Source organism: Hyperolius riggenbachi, chromosome 11, assembly GCF_040937935.1.
Source record: "Hyperolius riggenbachi isolate aHypRig1 chromosome 11, aHypRig1.pri, whole genome shotgun sequence".
NCBI lineage: Eukaryota > Metazoa > Chordata > Amphibia > Anura > Hyperoliidae > Hyperolius > Hyperolius riggenbachi.
In genome coordinates, this window is record NC_090656.1 from 94,192,808 (window position 1) to 94,211,806 (window position 18,999).

The window sequence follows — 18,999 nt, forward strand, 5'->3', positions numbered from 1 at the left end:
TTAACCTTTACTTGAATAGATCGTCAGGTGATTCTGTGTGGCTCCTTTTGTGGTGAAACCCCTCCCACAGTGTGATGGTCTGACCTAGGTCCTGACAGATAGTTGTCTGCGAACCTCGTTGCATTGTGGGAAATAACAGCGTTTTCCAACTATTATGATATATATATGTGTGTATATATATATATATATATATATATATATATATATATATATATATATATATATATATATATATATATATTCCTCGAAAATAAGACAGTGACTTATATTAATTTTTGCTCTAAAAGATGTGCTAGGGCTTATTTTGAGGGGATGTGTTATATTTCTATAAGGAAGAGTCTCTCAGCAGAGCATATCCTGTTCCTTTGTACTGTGATGTTCATGGATTTGAAAGTATGCGACTGTAGTGAACCGACACCTGCCCTGTGTTCCCTGCACACAGCTGATAACCTTGCTGTGTGCTGGGATGACAGGATCAGTGCCTGATTGGCACTGCACCACTGTGTCCCCACTTACTGGCTGCCTCTTCCTCCTCTTTAACTTCCACTAGGGCTTATTTTCAGGGTAGGGCTTATATTTCAAGCATGCTCAAAATTCCAGCTAGGGCTTATTTTCAGGGTAGGTCTTATTTTCAGGGAAAGAGGGTATATACTGTATATATATATATATATATATATATATATATATATATATATATATATATATATATATATATATATATATATATATATATATATATATATATATATATACCACACCCTAGGCCAGAGCTCCTTCATATTACCATAAAAGGAAAGCTTTATGCTGAATTAAATGTATTTTAAAGCAAAAAATAGAACAAGTACAGCAACATTACCCATATAACAAATGCACCTATCATGGTACCACATATCACAAGTGAAACCATCATGTCACTCTTGTAAAAAGTACAGCCATACTCCCTATACATAACAAATGAGGCCACATGCCCCTTCTCTACATGTGCAGTCATCATGCCCCCCATGCTCCCACTATTATAAATGTACTCAGATGATAAAAGTACTTACCACTACAGTCCCTACCAGTGTTGCCAACTCATCCCTTTAAATACGGACTCTTATGAATTATACATGTCTTGTGGCTAGTTAGATGCAGTTTAGGCACTTATTATGTGTGAGGAGCCCCAGAACCTGTATAACTTAGATGTGTTAGTATTTAAAGGGATGAGTTGGCAACCCTGGTCCCTACACATAACAATATATATCCTCTATAATAAAACCCAAGTGTCTCTGCGTCCTGTCCCTGTGTGTGTACCTACTTTCAGACTTCACAGTTTGCTGTCTGTGAACCTCATTGCATTGTACAAAAAAACGTTTTTTCCAAATTCCAAGCATGCAACATCTCCCTCATTTGTTATGTATAGGGAGTATGGCTGTACTTTTGTACATGATGGTTGCACTTGTGATATATGGGAAAATGATAGGTGCATTTGTTATATAGGTAATGTTGCGGTACTTGTTTGATGGTGAACGTGATCGCTGGTTAACTATTTTTTGCTTCAAAATAAATTTAATTTAGCATAAAGCTTTCCTTTTATGGTAATCTAAAGGGACTCTGGCATAGGGTGTGGTATCTCTTGTGGGGTGGAGTTTAATTAATTACTGCACCGCTAACAGGTTTTTCCCTTATGGACCAGAGCAATTTTCACATTTCAGCGCCCCTACCATTCATGCGCCAATAACTTTATCGCTACTTATCACACAGAAATGGTCTCTACATTTTATTTTCACCACCAATTAGGCTTTCTTTGGGTGGTACTTTTTGCTAAGAGTTCTATGATTTTATAGGCATTTTAGAGGGAAAAGTAAGCAAAAAAAGTAAGCAAAAATTGAAAAAACACACTATTTCTAAAAATAAACAATGTTACCGTAGATAAAACCCACCCATTTGTCCCAGTTATCACGACATTGAAACTATGTTCCTAGTGCAATGTAGGGCGACAATATATTTTTTTGCAATAAAAGTGTATTTTTTTTTAATTTTGTATGTTTGGTTTTCTCATTATACTTTATTTATTAATAGTTATAATCCCTAATTTGCAAAATATCAATAATATACCCTTCAGACCTATATATATTAAAATCTAAGTCCCTAATGTAACAACTTAAAGTGAACCTTAACCCCACAAAAGAAAATAGTTTCACTTACCGGGGCTTCCCCAAGCCCCCTGCAGCTGTCCTGTGCCCTCGCCGCTCCTCGAGTGTCCTCCGGTCCCTGCTCCGGTTAGTTTAGTTTTTGGTCAACTGAGAGTTGGCCCCCGGCCAAGTGTATTCTTCTACGCCTTGCCGCCGTCAAGTGCGTCCTGTGCAGGCTTGACGGCAGCAAGGCAGAGAAGAATAGGCGTGGTCGGGGGCTGACTCTCAGTTGGCCGAAAACTAAACTAACCTACGGTGGGGACAAGAAGTGGCGAGGACACAGGACAGCTGCAGGGGGCTTGGGGAAGCCCTGGGTAATCGAAACTTTTTTTATTTTTGAGGGTTAAGGTTCACTTTAAGTATTCTTTTTGAAATGCGGTCATTTTTTTTTTCAAGTCATTTATTTGGGTAGTTATGGAAGTCATGCGGGGACAGGAAGGGGTTAATAATGTTTATTTATGTGTGTGGGATTTTTTTGCTTGTTTGGGCTTGATTCACAAAGCGGTGCTAACCTATTTAGCACGTCTAAAGTCTTTAGACGCGCTAACCAGGGTGCTAAGTAGGTTAGCACCAGATTTCTCAATCAGATCGCGTGCTAACTTTGCGCGCGCAAAGTTTTACGCGCGCAAAGTTTTACGCCCGCTAAGTCCCATAGGCTTTAATGTGCACTTCGCGCGGAGCGCCCTGCGCTCTGTGCAGTACGCGCGTAAAGTTGTACGCGCATAAAGTTTTGCGCGCGTAAAGTTTTATGCGCGAAAAGCTTGTTTAAACGTGCTAAGGGGGTTTTCACAGGCGTGCTAACAGTCAGCACCGCTTTGTGAATCATGCCCTTTGTGTGTAATCTTAAAAGTGCTGCACACTGAGCTGGTGGTCATTTCAGATGCAGCCTTAGTGGTATGCGCTGGCGTTTTCCTCGCTGTTCAACCAAATGTAAGTTACACATTTTTTTTGCTTAGCTGCTCCCAAGGTTTTAAATTTAGGTTAGGTCACTTGCCCGGAGGTTTGCCTCACCGTGGCGCAAGTGTCTAGTATAATATACTTTGCATGCAAACCATATTGGAAGCTAAAGTTCCTCCTAGTTTAATAAATGTTAGCACTTGTCTAGGATGCATGGCATGCATTTTTCAGTCTGACAGAGGCGGTGTATGCCTGTGCGATTAACCATTCAATTGCAACATGTGTTTAGGGATGCGCAGCCTTTCCCCCCACCTTTCCTTAACTTTGTAACTATGTAACTGTCAGGTTAGCTGCTCCCAGCCCCTCCTCCTGAGTTTCCTGTTTGCATGATAAGTAGTAGCAGATTTGCATGTGATTTGCATCTGAATTGAATGCGAAGTGTGCAGAAAATCTATTTAGGTGCTGCACACTGAGCTGGTGGTCATTTCAGATGCAGCCTTAGTGGTATGCGCTGGCGTTCTCCTCGCTGTTCAACCAAATGTAAGTTACACATTTTTTTTGCTTAGCTGCTCCCAAGGTTTTAAATTTAGGTTAGGTCACTTGCCCGGAGGTTTGCCTCACCGTGGCGCAAGTGTCTAGTATAATATACTTTGCATGCAAACCATATTGGAAGCTAAAATTCCTCCTAGTTTAATAAATGTTAGCACTTGTCTTGGATGCAGGGCATGCATTTTTCAGTCTGGCAGAGGCGGTGTATGCCTGTGCGATTAACCATTCAATTGCAACATGTGTTTAGGGATGCGCAGCCTTTCCCCCCACCTTTTCTTAACTTTGTAATTTTAAATTTGTCCACTAAATGGCGCTGAATCAGCAAAGAAAGCTGAATTACAGCCGTCTTTGAGGAAAGGAAAGTAACACAGTTTCAATGGATAATCTCAGCTGTTCATTACAGCAGAGGTTATTCGTTATAAAGGCATTTAGATTGGTTTTGTGAACTATGTTCCCATTCAAAAATCTGTCCTCAAACTGTTTCCGTGGGGGGCGAGCAAGCGCCACTCATACACTTCAATGGATGAGTATCTACAGCTCGGAGATAGATCATAGCATAAATCTACTGCTGCTATCAGGGCTACTGGTTAAAGGACACCTGAAGTGAGAGGGATATGGAGGCTGCCGTATTTATTTCCTTTTAAACAATACCAGTTTCCAGGAATCCTGCCAATCCTCTGCATCTGTTACCTTTAGCCATAGACCCTGAAAAAGCATGCAGATCAGATGTTTGACCGAAGTTTGACTGCGTTTTCTGCATGCTTGTTTCAGGCGTTTGAGTCAGACACTACTGATGCATGAAAGATCAGCCAGGCAACTGGTATTATTTAAAATGAACTACATGCAGCCTCCATATCCCTCTCACTTCAGGTGTCCTTTAAAGCGGATCCGAGATGAAAAACTAACTATAACAAGTAACTTGTCTATATATCTTATCTAAAGTTTAGATAATTTACACAGCAAATCTAGCTGCAAACAGCTTCAACAGTATATGATTATTTCTTCCTGTGATACAATGAGAGCAGCCATGTTGTTTAACCATTTAATGACAATGTAACGTATTAAAACGTCATGCTTTAGCCTATTAACGGCAACATGACGTTTTAATACGTCGCGCATTCCTGCCGCCGCTCCGCACGTGTCCGCACCGCTTCCGCCACCGTTTCCATCGGGATCCCTTGTTAAGTGATTGGGGAAGAGGACCGAGCGGTCCTCTACCCAATCGCAATGCCTGAAGTGAATGGACGTGACCGCGAACAGCGGCCACCCCTATTCATAAAACAGGAAACTGTTTAAGTTTAATAAAGTGTAAAAAAAAAAAAAAAAAGTGATCACTTCCGTAATGGTAGAGTGTTCACTAGCGCCATCTTGTGGCCAAAAAGTATATTACACACAAGCACAAACATACTATGTAAAATACACAATATTAATAAAATAAATACATTACACTTCCCCCCCCCCCCCCCTTAAAAAACAAAAAACACTTGTAAAAAAAAAATCACCTTAAAATCAATAAATAAATAGTTGACTAAGGGAAAACATTTTTTTTTTTTACTTAGGAGTTTTTAATTATGGCTAAAACAAAAAAACAAAAAACAAAAAAAACAGAAAAATAACACCTATATTTTAAAATAATATATTGTCACCATACATTGTGATAGGGACATAATTTAAACGGTTTAATAATCGGGACAACTGGGCAAATAAAAAGTGTTTGTTTTATCCATAGGAGAATGTTTAATTTTAAAACTATAATGGCTAAAAACTGAGAAATAATGCTTTTTTTCCATTATTTCTGTATTTTTCCCATAAAATGCATTTAGAAGAAAAAGATTCTTAGCAAAATGTACTACCCACAGAAAGCCTAATTGGTGGCGAAAAAAATGAGGTATAGATCATTTTCTTGTGATAAATAATAATAAAGTTATTAGGGAATAAAAAGGAGGAGCACTGACAGGTGAAAATTGCTCTGGTTGCTCTGGTCCGTTAGGGTAAAAACCCTTGGGGATGAACTGGTTAAACATTACACAGAGGCAGGCTTATCTGCATCTTGAGCACTCAGCCTGTGAAAAAAACCTAATCCCCCCTCCTCCCTCCCTCTGCCTCTGAAATCAATGGCTAGTAACACCTCCTTCTCCTCCTGCCCAGACTGAACTCCCATGAGCCCTTGCTACTGCCAAGGCTCTCTGAAAACCTGTTGGCGTGGCTTGTTTAGTTTATAGGGAATTTGAGTATTAAAACAAAAACAAAAAAGTATTGGGCTTGAGGAAAGCCCTATAAACAATAGGAAAGGAACACAAATATGCAATGAGTAAAAGTTCACCTCGGATCCACTTTAAGGCACCAGATTTCATGTGTGTATAGGTCCTGGTTATGTAAATCTTGATGCTGATCAGCCTCCATCTGTCCATGCTACAAATGCAGATACATCATGCAAAACTTACAAACAAATGCAGACCAGAGGAATAAAATACTGCAGCTGACAGTAAAGATATTGCTAACATGTCCCTTGAATGATGTATCCCTAGGCATGTGCCTAGTTGACCTATATAGTAAAGTCAGGCCTGATTATATGTCGTCTAGGGCAATTTATCAAGCAAAGGCAAAGGATTGTTGTTATAATTACACATGTACAGCATGTCAACAGCTCTGTGAGATATGCTGACCCTGATACAACTATTAATTCTTATGTGCTTTGCCACTGTCCCTATAGAGCTTCTCTAGCTGTGCACTGATGTAAATCAGTGTCTGGAGCTGTGTAAAGCAAGAGATAGCCTTAACCTTCGCCTGTCACTGGTACAGTGAAGCGATAAAGCTGCATGCTGGGATGTGACTTCACCTCGAGCCTCTAGATGGAGGTAATAGGTTATTTTCTGCTCTGCTTTCTTTGTGAGTACAGATTGCTTCCCAGGGAGACAAGCTGGGATGCTGACGGTGTTCTGCCTGCAATTATTCATCAATGATGTCCCATTACAATAGGTCCATTGTTACCTTTAAGCAGGCCATACACTGGCCCGATTTGCGCCCGTTTCGACAGCAGATTCGATCACTGGGATCGAATCTGCTGCCAATCGTTCACGCTACACGCCGAATTTCGATCCATTTCGTCCGATCCCGTCGATCGTGCCGTGCGGAAAATAACCGTCGATCGCCCGCGGGTAAAGAGCGCATCGCTAGCGGCGTTCGAGTGCCCGACGACCGACGCAATAGAGCCCGCATACATTACCTGCTCCGCCGGCGCGACTGCAGTCTCCCGGTCACCGCTGCTCTGTCTGCGCTCTGGTCTCCAGGTCCGGCATGCCTCACTTCTTCTAGCCCGGCAGGAAGTTTAAACAGTAGAGCGCCCTCTACTGTTTAAACTTCCTGCCGGGCTAGAAGAAGTGAGGCATGCCGGACCTGGAGACCAGAGCGCAGACAGAGCAGCGGTGACCGGGGGACTGGAGTCGCGCCGGCGGAGCAGGTAATGTATGCGGGCGGGCGGGGGCAGCAGCAGCAGCACCACCACAACAGATTGTGAACGGTTTCAGGCTGAAATCGGTTCACAATCTGTTTGCAGTAAAGGTGGCCATACGATCCCTCTCTGATCAGATTCGATCAGAGAGGGATCTATCTGTTGGTCGAATCTGATGGCAAATCGACCAGTGTATGGCCACCTTTAAACTGCAACTAGTAGAGGGATTCTGTCTAGGACTGAGATGATTATTTGTAGTTTAAAGGGGAGCTCAAGCCAGCATCATTTGGCAGAATACATGCAGGGGAGTGTGCGGTGCTCTCACCTATCAGATGGCTGTTGCTGGATCCAGAAGCTTAAATGCTGTATTTATAACTATAACTCTAAGATGCTCCTGACCATAAGACGCATCTAGGTTTAAAGGACAAAAACCAGGGGATATATATATATATATATATATATATATATATATATATATATATATACCAAACCTGGTATCTCCCTGTGTCCTCTATGCCCCTTTGTGTCCCCATCTGCATGGGCACAGTACAGGGAGTCCCTGACATTGCGGTGGAAGTTCGTATTGGCAGGCATTCACAAGTCAGGAACTCCCTGCATTTGGACTATAATAATCCAAATCCAAATATTTATATAGCACTTTTCTCCTGTTGGACTCAAAGCGCTCAAGAGCTGCAGCCACTGGGACACACTCAAGAGGCCACCCTGCAGTGTGAGGGAGTCTTGCCTTGAATGCCTTACTGAATAGTCACTGACCCTAGCCAGGATTTGAACCCTGGTGGCCACCCATGTCAAACGTGGTGCCCTTAACCAGTACACTATCCAGTGTTTTCAACAGCATTTTCTGAAAAGCAGTTGCAAAGTCTAAATGACAAAATAGTGTGCAAGTGATTAGTGCCCTTTTCCATTAGCGAAAGTGATGCGGTGCAGCTTCCCATCACTTCCGCTGGTGTCCATGTCACTTCCGCATCTCCCGATGCAGAAGTGTATGGAGGGGACAGCGGGTGGATGCGGCTGTACATGAGTCTGCCACCCAGTAACACCACCGCGTGTCAGCTTTTGACAACCACTGCCATTCGGCTGCATTTAAATTGCACCCAAATTGCACTGGCGAGTGGCAGTTATTAGAGCCACGATGGATGTCATGTCAGTGATCCAATGGAAAACAGTAAAAACCCTTATAACACTATTTGTGTAAAACATTGCATTGTGCATTTAAGTATTCATTATATTTGTCACTATGGTCTAATATGGCTGCAGTGGTTACTAACAAATAGCAGGTGCTGTTGTTTAAAAGCATGGTGGATGAGTGGTGCACATATGCCACATCGCACTCCTCCAGTGGAGACAGGGGCACTGCATACACATGAACTGGCCCTAAATTAGTGTTCTAGCTAAGTCTGATTCAGCCCTATTTCTTAATCATGGCTCTTTGCGAACCAACCCTTCATCCTGTCATACGGGCTGTGGGTTATCAGGAAAATTGAACTTACCCCCCTTTCTGACAGTCAAACACGCACACATTGATTATGAAACAGGGATGCACACTGCAAAAAGAAGGGTGGGGCCAGCAAAGAACCCTTGTCCACCTCCGGCCCCCCAAGAGGAAGTGAAGGGAACTGGGTATATTATCTGCTAATTTTTGATGCCGTCATACATACAGTAAATACTTTCTGTGTGACAACTATTAAATATATTGCTTATGTTTTCTTTTAAATTTTTTTTCTTTTTGCATAGACACAAATTTGCATAGACACAAAAAGCATCAACAACACAAAGTTGGCTATGCCAATACAAAGATACATTGAATAGAGATGATCAACGAGAGGCTAATCATAGCCTCTTGCATGCATATTTAATATAGTTTGCATGCATCTTGGAATTAGACCAGTCAGCAGGAAGTGCATTTGGTTGTCCCAATTCCAAATTGCATACAACTTGCAAGCAAACCACAATTAATGTTCTAGTTCCCCCGCTGTGAAGTTATGCCGCCTCTGGGAGCCCTTGGAAGGCTTTGGGAGCACTTGTGTCCCTGAGTGCTCCTGAAGATGTGTGGCTCCATGCTGTGTATGCGCAAGATGCCTGTCTTTAGGAGTACTTGGAGACATTAGTCTTACTGGAGCCTCCCAAGTAGGGGTGTAACAATAGACCCTTCAAGGGATGCAGCTGCAGGGGGCCCCAGAAGCTACAGTGGGCCCCGTGGGGGGAGAAGTTTATTTTTCCTGTCCTGAGAGACTGACAACTAAGGGCAAAGAAAGAAAAAACTTTCTGCTCTCTGCACAATTGTTCTAATGACTGCATCTGCTCAGCCACTGATAAGGAATCATACAAAGTTTTTCAGACAATGATTTGTAGACAGTCCCTATTCAGTGTGCAGGGGAAGGCGGCCCGGGCCCCATCCAAAGTTTTGAAGTGAGCCCAGTGATTTAACTTATACCCCTGCTTCCAAGGGCTCACGGAAGTGTATATGATCAGTTGGTCAAATAGCTGTAACGGTGGTGACAGCGCTGGAACAAGGGGACCTAAAGGGGGCAGGGAAAGCTCAATTGGATCCAGGGGCCTCCTTCTCCATAGGTAAGTATCAGACTTTTTTTTTCTCACATTAGGTAACTGATTGCAGCACCAGAATTTTTTTTTTTATTAAAAAAAGGGCCTAACCACAGTACTGAAGAAGATAAAAAGAACCAGAGTTGAGAGGGATATAGCATAGCTCCCAACTGTCCCTTTTTCAGAGGGACAGTCCCTCTTTGGGAGCCATGTCCCTCTGTCCCTCTTTCCTCCTCATTTGTCCCTCTTTCAGGACTTTGCCCCTCTTTCTTTGCAAATATATATATTTCTCTACTAAAAAAATGTTTGACTCTAAACGTTATTCCCATCATAGTGATATATCACTAATTTTAAAATGCTACTATGAAGAAAAATGAACCAGGATAGAAAGTACCAGTGTGGTTTGTATTATAAAACAACATATTTTTCTAAGGAAATCTTTATGGTATGCGTGACTAGGGTTGTGATGGGGGTGTGGCTTAAGTGTCCCTCTTTCTGATCTCAAAATGTTGGGAGGTATGATATAGAGGCTGCCTAATTTTTCTCCTTGTAAACAATGCCAGCTGCCTGGCAGCCCTGTTGATCTTCTGGCATAAGTAGTGTGTGAGTCAAAGCCGTGAAGCAAGCATATGGCAAGTCCGGTGAAACCTGAGTCATGTGAGTTAGAGCACCTGACCTGCATGCTTGTTTAGGGTCTATATCTAAATGTATTAGAGACACCATCAGCAGAACAGCCTGGTAACTGGCATTGTTTAAAAGGAAATAAATATGGCATCCTCAATATCCCTCTCACCTTGGGTTCTCTTTAAGGAAGCCACATATACCGTATTTCCCAGAAAATAGAACATCCCCGAAAATAAGGCCTATCTTATATTTCAAGCAAGCTTGAAATATAAGACATCCTCTGAAAATTAGACCTAGCTGGGCTGCGCAATGCCCCCCCCCCCTTCGCTTCCTCCCTCCCTCTGCAGAGTGGCGAGCGGAGCATTACAGTTATCGCTCCTACGTCAGAAGCCGGTGAGTTTCCTCTGATGTAATGCTCCGCTCGCCATTCTGCAGAGGGAGGGAAGGGCTTTACTGGGCTGGGGCTGCCGTTCTGCTCAGTATCCCCTCGGCGATGACTACCTGCAGGACATCAGGGAGGGAGGGAATGGCTTTACTGGGCTGTGGGCTGCCACTGGGGAACAAAATTGTAAGCCCTCCCTGAAAATAAGACCTATCACGACATCCTCTGAAAATAAGATGTAGCTGGGCTGCGCAATGTCCCCCTCTTTTTGCTTCCTCCCTCCCTCTGCAGAGTGACGAGCGGAGCATTACAGCAGAATAAACTCACCGGCTTCTGACGTGCCAGCGTTAAGGTCTCTCCTCAGCAGCGTCCAGCTTCCTCTCCTTGACAACGGTGGCTCTCGTCATGTGACGCACGCACATCCGCGCCGCATGACATGAGCCGCCGTTGTCAAACAGAGGAACCCGGGCGCTGCTGAGGAGAGAAGTTATCGATCATACGTCGGAGGCCGGTGAGTTTCCTCTGCTGTAATGCTCCGCTCGCCATTCCGCAGAGGGAGGGAAGGGCTTTACTGGGCTGGGGCTGCTGTTCTGGACAAGGTCCCATCGGCTATGACTACCTGTCATATCAGGGAAGGGAGGAAATGGCTTTACTGGGCTGGGGGCTGCCACTGGGGAACAAAATTGTGATCCCTCCCCGAAAATAAGACCTACCACATTATTTAGGGCTAAAATTAATATAAGAGTGTCTTATTTTCGGGGAAAACACGGTAGGCCAGTTTTTGTTTTTTTTATTGAAGGGATTGATATAGCTGTATGTGAAGGAGAATACGGCTCTTCCTCAGTAAATCCACATCCTGCGGCGCAGGATCCCTGGATAATCCACAAACCCAGCAGTCAGAACATAGAGAAAGACAGATTCGCAACTCAACAGGGAAAAATTATCTCTCCTGCTGAGCTGCAGATCCATCTTCCCCTGTGATCGGAATGGACTGATATCTTTGTAAACGAGATAAACAGAGGAACACCAAGAGCCCCAATAGTGTAGTATGTATTGACAAAGGGGGTAATGACAAAGAGTAATAGTTGTTATACTCACAAACATGGGTCACCAATAGGCAACCACTGTAAAGGCAGGTGGGGAGATTATCCTGACCCCACTCATGAATAAGAAGTCACTCTCTGTAGATAGTAGAAAGGGTCGCAACCCTCCACCAAGGGTGGATACAATATTATATAAGAGAGAACAGAGGCGCCAAAAGGATAAAAGGGGTTTTAAAGGAGCTTAAAAGCCAAAACTTGGTAATTAGAGGAGGCAGTGGTGGACTTACCCCCTCCAAGCAGACACAACACGACTGTACATTCAGTCTATTTATTAACGAACTCCAGATAAAACAAAGCAACGCGTTTCACGGGTCAGCGCCCGCTTCCTCAGGCAATAGAAAAAGGAGTTACAGCATCTAGCAAAACAAACGACACTCAGCGCCTCTCTTATGTGATATCTTTGTAACATTGGTATAGTTCTCAATACTTGAATATTTTCAGGGTCATTGGAAGTGTCAGAGGATGGGGAGCCGGATAGAAATAGGGTTTCTTATTTTGGTCTTTTAAAAACGTCATGTTCCTGAGTTACATAAGCTTTATCATTCAGAAAACTGTCTCTGAAGTCAAACCCACATCTCCGGCTAGAAAGTGATGTAAGAAAACAGAGTGCATAATACACTCCTCACAAGCGAAACTGCAACACCATGCAACACACATAGCCATGTGTAATACACAGCACAAGAGAGAGTCATATTCACGTTTTCTGTTCTCAAACATATTTCACCAGTTAGAGCCGCCATACAGTAGGTGGCTATTTAAATATTGGCATGGAGCGGTAATTTGGGTGCCCGTGGAACTGGCGGTGATTGGTGCCGGAGGGATTTACGGTTAGGTGGGGAGCTTAGGGTTAGGTGTCAGGTAGGTAGTTGATGTGGGGGTTGTTTAGTGTTAGGCATCAGGTAGGTAGTTTGTGCGCAGAGGTGTTTAGGATTAGGCATCAGGTGGGAAGTATGTGCGGGGGGGGGGGGGGGGGGGATTGGGGCTTAACATGAACCTCTGGACTAAAAATCTACTCAGCAGAACTGAAAAGGCTTAGTGTTTCTTTAACAGTTTCACAGCATCAGAACTTTGTTTTTCTTACCAAAGCATCATTTTTAGCTGCATTTTTAGCTAAGCTCCACCCACCAAAGAAAACTGCCCGGGCTTTTTTTCCCCTGATGCTGTGCAAAGCATGATGGGACTTCCTATGTTGTTATTCATGTTGCCTAGCAACTGGGAGGGGTGATCAGCACACAGGACAGTTGGAACTGTGTCTCATGCTCGGCTGTCACCTCTTTTCAACCAAGAAGATGGCTGCACTCATGAAATCAAACATTTGCCTGTTCTTGTAAAACAGGGTGGGTAAGAGATTATATTACCTATCTATTTTAATTAACATAGCTAATGTAACTTAATGACAGTATGTTTGTTTAGGCTGAAGTTCCTCTTTAAGGTTAGGTTTCGGTGGGGGGAGGATTCTGTGTGAAAGTAGGGCTAGGTTTATCCATAGTAAAGTATTTAATACCAATATTTTACACTTTAATAGTAAAATAAAAGTGAGACTGTATGCTGAAGATGTGTGACCCAAATTTGTGGATGTGTGGAATTGCTACGTGTGTAGGGCACAATGTGAGTGCCGTCCAGCAAGGTATAAGTCGATAGGACCTAGTGAGATTGTTGTTGTTGTTGAGTTTTTAGACCCACCCCTTGCTTTTGATTTTTTGTGCAGTGCTAAAGTAAATCTGGGATCCTCACACACCCAAGTGGGGTTGGGCTTGTGTTTCCCACCTACCCTGTGTTTCGCTACCTTCTTTCTATTGGTTTTTCATTCATACTTAAATATATTTAGGGCTTGATTCACTAACTGGCGCTAAGCCGGTTAGTGAGCCCTATCACTTAGTGGGCGCAAACCACGGCACTAAGTAGTTTGCGCCCACACATCACTGTCAGTCCCGCTCAGTGCGCGTGGGTGCCTGCTGCAGCAGCGCATCAAAGCGCCGTTTCGGGGGCACCCGATGCGCCGTTTCCGTCGTTTACAGGGCAGCGGGTGTGACGATAATGCCGCACTGTGCACTATTATCTGCGATGCGCGCGCACTGAGCGGGGCTGTGCGCGAAGTAGCTCTGCGCTGCCGTTAGTGCGCGCAGAGCTACTTATAGGGCACTAAGAGGCTTTTCACAGCGGCGCTAACACTTAGCGCCGCTTTGTGCATCAAGCCCTTAGTGTACTTGGCTCTTAGTTATTTATTCTTTCTTTGAGATTCATCTCCAAACCAATTCATTTTGGCTGCAGTCTGTTTTTGAAACTCATTGTTGGCTGTAAATGAACACGTATTTAGGTTGGTTGCTCAAGGGAACGAATGGGTTTGTGAACCCGCCTTCACATGGGTATTTGAAGATTCAAGACCTCACGTGCTTCCAAATACAGCATTATCGGTTCAATATTTGCATACCAAACCACACAACATGATTTTCACACTATTCCAGCCAACAGTCAGCCATCTGTGTAGGGAGGGAAGGAGCACACTTGCTGTGTGTTCGCGTCAGGATTTCTAATCGGCTTACCGGTTAGGTTAGTCCAGTGAACCACACCCCAAGGAGTTTGCCCATCATTAAACATCAATTTTTCAAACATTACTTGTGCATTGCCGATCGCATTTTCAACAACGCACTGTGATTTGTTCCGCAGGGACATCAAAAATGCATAAGCGGCACTGTCTGATGTTTCCATACTTGCGTTGCGATTTACCATCGAAATGCAACGCATGGTTGCTGACAAAAAAATATGCAAATGCTTTGCGATTTCTATTCATTGTAATTAGTGGAAATCACAACTGCATCTGATAGAATCGCATAGTAGCGCAAGTGCTGGGCGTTGCAATGGCCACCAGCATTGCCTGCGAGGAAGTGGCCTTAACCTCCTAAGGACCACAGGCTTACACCCGCCTAGTGACCAGGCCATTTTTTACAATTCAGCACACTGCAGCTTTAACAGTTTGTTGCACGGCCAAAGAACTTAGCAGCCAAATTAATCTTGCCTTCTGTTCTGCCCACCAACAGAGCATCTGTTGGTGGGATCTGATTGCTGCTGCGATTTGTATTTTTTTTTAAATTAATTTTAATGTTCTTTTTTTTAAAATAAAAATTGATTGTTTGTTTGTTTTTTCTAACTCCCACTTCCCTCCCTCCCCTCAAGATCCAATAAGCATGATTGGCTGTCGTAGGCATCAACCTATGAGAGGGATCTTTTTTCCTGCCATTCCCGGGGACAGCCAAGTGACTGGGCTGTCCCCAGTACAGCGCTGCACTAGATCACAGCACTGTACAAAGTAATTAACGTTTTTTTTTTTCCTTAACAGCCTGCCAGCTGTGACCGCAGCCTTGCAGGCTGATCACAGAGCTCCGCGTCTCGGTAGGGAACAATCGCGCGTATTTCCTGCTAATCTCTGCCCCAGGACTTGACGCCAATTGGCGTTAGGTGGTCCCGGAGAGCCACTCTGCGGCCACCAGTTGGCATGAGGCAATCGCAGAGTGGTTAAAGGGAACTCGAGGTGAGAGGGATATGGAGGCTGACACATTTATTTCAGCATTGCCTGGCTGTCCTGCTAATCCTCTGCCTCTAATAGTTGTAGGCATAGACCCTGAACAAGCGTGCAGATCAGGTGTCTATGACTATGACAAATCTGAAAAGATTATCTGCATGCTTGTTTCAGCTGTGTGGTTTTAGACCCTACTGACCAGAAAGATCGGCAGGACTGCCAGGTAACTGGTATTATTTAAAAGGAAATAAATATGGCAGCTTCCATAGGTCTCACACCATAGGGAAATACATGCAGCACTGACAGTGACGTAGCATTAGGGGATGCAGAGGTAGTGACCGCACCAGGACCCCTGGGCCAGAGGGGCCCACACGGGGCCCTGCTTCAACCGCTTTATTATCTCTTTATTGGTTCTCTGCTGGGTTATGATCACTTCTATATATGCTTTGATTAGCTGTAACCATTAATAGACTGTTCTCCTCCCCTTTTTACACCGCTGATTCTGAATCTGTCAGGTTTTGGGGCTCCATATCAATTGTTATGCATAGAGTGCTTGAGGGGGCCCAATGCAGGGCCAGATTTACCATAAGGCACTGGAGGCACGTGCCTACAGTCGCCTGATGATGGAAAGGCAGCTCACTCCCCTCCCCAGGTGCTTCCCTCCCACCTTGCCGAGCAGAGTATAAATGAGAGGTTACTCACCTGGATCTAAGCATTCCACTGACCAGGTCTCCCTTCAGTCAGGGGCACCTCTTGCTACTTAAAGAGACACTGTAACATCAAAAAATATCCCCTGGGGGGTACTCACCTCGGGTGGGGGAAGCCTCGGGACCCTAATGAGGCTTCCCACGCCAGCCTCTGTCCCACGGGGGTCTCGCTGCAGCCCTCCGAACAGCCGCCGACAGACCCGACTGTCAATTCAATATTTACCTTTGTAGGCTCCAGCGGGGGGCGCTGTGGCTGCTTTCGGCTCCGAAGTAGACGGGAATACCCGATCTCAGTCGGGTCTGCTCTACTGCGCAGGTGCCGGAGACTTGCGCCTGTGCAGTAGAGCAGACCCGACGGCGATCGGGTATTTCCGCCTACTTCGGAGCCGACAGCCGTCAGAGCGCCTGCGTAGGAGTCGGGAAGGTAAATAATGACGTCATCTTGTACGGAGGGCCGCAGCGAGACCCCTGAGGGACGGAGGACGGCGTGGGAAGCCTCATTAGGATCCTGAGGCTTCCCCCACCCGAGGTGAGTACCCCCCAGGGGACGTTTTGACGTTACAGATTCTCTTTAATACTGAGGATAGCTCTGGCTACCTAATATTAAGGGGCACCTGTAGCTACCTATGACAGGCAAGAGAACTAAGGGAAAAGAGACAGCTTGGCCTGCCAACACACTTGCGGTGCAGTTTGGGTTTGTAGGTTCATAGAGGGCAAAGTCTAGGGTGCCAGCAGCCGGACATCTGTGCCTATATACTCCTGTGATGTAAATCCGGGCCTGGCCCAATGTAAAACTTGCACTGGGAATCAGCGCCAATGAGCGCTGATATAAGTTTCTAGCAATTTTTAGTGGTTACACTATTTTACCAAAATGAAAATATGGTTTAATATTCCGGATATTCTTTTTTGTGAAGGGCCTTTCTTCATTTTTGGTTAGGAATTGTTGCTCTCTGCTGAACTCTGATGAAAAGGGTTAAATTGGATGCTGCAGCTGCTACGCTAGAAGCCAGGTATTGGCTAACAGCTCCCTGTGAGATGCAGCAGCTGTGCAGGTAACTCAGGGAACAGCCCCAGCCACTTAGAAAGCTTACGGATTCTGAAGTCTTTTCCTGTGGGCTGCCCAAGCAATGGCTCCCAGGAGGAGAAAGAGGAACCAAGGCAGAGATAGGAATAGCACTACACAGCAGCTCGACTTTCAGGATGGATATGAATGGCTTACCTTTTTGTGCTTACTTATTACAAAAGACTCATTATTTAAATAAATAAAAGAAAAACAATACAAAGTCACATTCTCCCCTCTGCTTATTGAAGAGGAACTGTAGTTAAAATGGCAATTAATAAAATTGCTATGATGTTTTAAAAAATGTTTTACAATATTCCATACAAATTATTTAGTCATTGTTTGCCCTTTCCTCACCCTCTCCCTGACTTACATTATGAAATTAGTCACAGGAGGAGACATCTTTAGCGCTGTCAGGTGCATCACTACAGAATGTTTATATACTCAATGTTCCGTAGCCAGTCAAAAATAGTATCTGGTCTCCCAGAATTCTCTGGGGAAAAAATTCCACATAGCTAAACCACCTAGGCCAAGCATCACTCGAAGGGTGGGGTTTCATAACAGCATACAGCAGATTCATCTTCTGAAATCGTGTACTGCGCATTAAAGTGACGGGCGGGCGCGAACGAGACTTCAAACGATCGCAATAATTAGCGTGGGAACTATGGGGATTGGAATGATAGTTAACAATGGGATCCGTTGTGGCATGGGCGTTTTTAGGCATAGGCATTCCAGGCCACTGCCTGGTGTGCCAATGGTCCTTGGGGGTGCCATGCCCCTTATTGAGCCCCACCCTGAACTAAGCCATGCTTCCCAAATGAAGCCACACCTCCACAGGTGTTTGTACCTTCCTCTTTCCCCTTGTGCCTTCTTCTGTCTCCTTGTGCCCCCTTCAGTCCCCCTGTGCCACCTCTGCCCCCTGTGTGTCCCTCTGTCCTTCTGTGATTCCTTCTGTCTCCCTTTGTGCCTTCTTCGGTCTCCCTTTGTGCTTCCCTTTGTCTCATTGTGCCACCTTCAGTCACCCTGTGCCACCTCTGCCTCCTTGTGTGACCAGAGATAGATTAGGGTGACATGGCACCCTAGGCAAGCAACGACTGCGGGCCCACCCTTGATGGCCATCTAGCTTTTTTGGTAAGATTTGTTTGGGGTTAGCATAAACTGGACACGTAGACTCTCTCCTGGCGCCCTGGCTAAGTTTTCCTATGGATGATTTGTCTCTGTGTGCATCCCTCTGTGTTTCCCTCTGTGCCACTGTGCCTCCTTCTGTCTCCCTTTGTGCCTCCCTCTATCCCCTTGTTCCACTATCTGTTCCCAACACCCTCCTGCACTCCCCACTCCAGTGTGTAAAGGCAGAGTATAGTGCAGCAGAAGCTGTGCTCCAACCTCCCCTCTGGAGTCCAGTGCCGTGCCTGTGTGATCCTCCTTTCTGTTTTCTGCTCCCTCTAGTGCTAATTCTCCTCATGCAGTGTGTAATCACACTACATGCCATTGGAGATAATGGGCACTAGGGTGAGTGGTGAGTAGACAGTGGGAAGCACAGCACTGGACTCCAGAGGAGAGGTGAGAGCACAGCTTTTGCTGCACTATACTCTGCATTAACACACTAAGCTGGGATAGTGCAGGTCAGGATAGTGTGCAACTAAATGCAACGGATCAGTGGGTTGTTTGTATATTTTGTGACTCCCTGTATTATTCATCCACCCTATACAGCAAATGATTTATATTCTCTGGTGTGTGTGTGTGTGTGTTTTTTTTTTTTTGGGGGGGGGGGGAGGTGACACAGTGACAGGACTTCTTGCCTTGAGTGACAAAAAAAAAGCTAGAAAAAAACCCTTGTTTAACTGCTTTTAGCTGCACAATGTTACATAATATTGTGACAATAATTGTGTCATGGGTACAGGTCTTTGGACTCAGAAGGCTAACCACAGGTCCCATGAAAGTCATATTACTTCTCAAGAAATCAATTATGT

The 18,999-nt window shown here is 44.6% G+C and overlaps 1 protein-coding gene across 2 annotated transcripts in view; it reads right to left on the bottom strand.

Annotated features, from left to right (window-relative positions):
* FSHB (follicle stimulating hormone subunit beta) overlaps nucleotides 1–18,999 on the bottom strand; it is a 61,578-nt gene that overhangs the window by 33,703 nt on the left and 8,876 nt on the right. Inside the window, exon 1 of one of the 2 annotated variants that reach the window (XM_068260190.1) lies at nucleotides 5,944–6,012. The exons of the other annotated variant lie outside the window; for it this stretch is intronic. The gene's annotated coding sequence lies outside the window, so the exon portion shown is untranslated. Of the gene's footprint in view, nucleotides 1–5,943; nucleotides 6,013–18,999 lie in introns of those variants that run through there. 2 annotated transcript variants of the gene reach the window in all.